Raw genomic sequence first — 1,897 nt, forward strand, 5'->3', positions numbered from 1 at the left:
TATTCTTTACTGTGTTTACTGGTTTAGTTTCTAGTTTTTTGTCAGATTTAATGTGCTGTTACTGAAGGCCCACACATCTAGCACAGGCTAACACATACAGTACTGTCACACAAACAATATTGAGTTAATCTTTACATGCAGAATGCATGATGTACTGTATGTAAAACACTAATAGTTTTCCAAAAACTGGGCAAAGACAGCAACAAACTGCTTAGATATATATATTTTTTACTGGACCAGCATCCTTCAGTTCAACACACGAAAGGTGTGATAGCAAATTAACAAATTCACATTCATGTGTCTTCACTTTCTCTGTTACTGGTTGAACTGGCTTGTTTCCTCTTGGTCGGCCCGCCGCGCCGCTGCTTTGCCTCTGACAGGTTCTCACGGGTGTGATTCACGTTTCTCACCGGCGGCGCCTCCTCGCCTCCTTCCAGGCCGCCACAGGAACGCATTAGCGCCTCTCTGTGCTTCGGCCGTCCCCTTCAGGTCACTTCGGCGCATTGACCGGCTGCTCTGGGTCCGGGTTGGGGCTCAGGAGGGACTGTGCCTTCCAGGTAACTGTGAAACAGTTTACCTCCCTCAACATTAACAGCACTCTTTTTATTTCTCGGCTCAGGCAGCCGGTCCACAAATCTCACCCTCCACAGATTGTGATTTTTTTGTGCAGCTCTAATTTTTGAATACATGCCCTATGTTCTTGGCTCAGCCTCTCTGCCTGTGTCCCTGTGCTGTGCTGTGCTATGCTGTGCTCTATCCACGCGCTCCACAGAGGCCGATTAGTCACGGCCTTTAACTTCTGCCTGTGTATATTCTATTAATGAGCCCTGTTGTGGGACAACAATGAGTCACCATTTGTATTGTCCATCATGACAGACGCAGTAAACGAATCATAGCAGCAATCCCCCCGCCGATGCCCCGTTTCTGCATCAATTTATGACTTCCAGGTCACGAGGACCCCGGGGCCATAAATCCAGGCCCCAACAATCCATACTCAATTTGATTTCAGGGTGTTCTTTCTCATTCCACCGTCCATTTGTCACTACTTGTTGAACTCACGATCCAACTGAGGCTACCCACAGTCCCTCTCCTTGCTGTTTCCCGCTCTTTCCTCACTCCCTGAAATCGATAGCGCTCATTTTTTTTCCAAGCCGACCCTAAAAGCATCACTCCGTCGCCGAAAACAGGCGAAGGAGCCACGCGCACACGTACCGCACGTGTGGGAACGCACCTCATTTGCTCCACGTTGACTCCAATTGTTAACGTCGGTCGCATTCACTTATCGTCAAACGAGGGCCGCGCTCTTGTTTACAGCTCGGCTCGCGCGCAAACGCATCCCCCGCGGAGACCCAGCGCGCTCTGCATGCGCCGCTCCTCCTCGGCCGTAAAACGGAGGAAAAATGATTTTGTCGTTAAATCCATCACCTGGAGTTGATTGAAGTTGTGTTCATTCCATTGTTTGCCCTGTGAAGGAGGGGAGCCATTAGTCCCAGAGTGGTACTTCGAGAAGGCGTCGTCAATAAGCAGAGCGCCAGTGGGAGTAATTACTGCGGCACCGAACCGTCGGTGCTGAAAGGTAATAAGATCTCACATGGTCTCATTATCTCGCGTGACAATGATGAGCAGGATTTCACACCTGAGTATGAGAAGGATGGAGCTGCACAAGAAGCGGAGCTGGACTTCCTGATCCGTTTTTTTTCTACATCTGAGAGATTCTCACAGGGAAATTTTAATTGGCTACAAATGTACCTGCTACAGATCTCCCCGCGTAACCGGGGCCCTTGTTAGGAGAACGTTTCTTTGAAAGTAGGTTCGTACTAAAAACAATTACACCCTGGAAGGATGACATGTAGAGTGGGTGTACAGCTATACATACAATAAAACAATTAAATTAAAA

The sequence above is a fragment of the Betta splendens genome, chromosome 11 (assembly GCF_900634795.4).
Source record: "Betta splendens chromosome 11, fBetSpl5.4, whole genome shotgun sequence".
Taxonomy (NCBI): domain Eukaryota; kingdom Metazoa; phylum Chordata; class Actinopteri; order Anabantiformes; family Osphronemidae; genus Betta; species Betta splendens.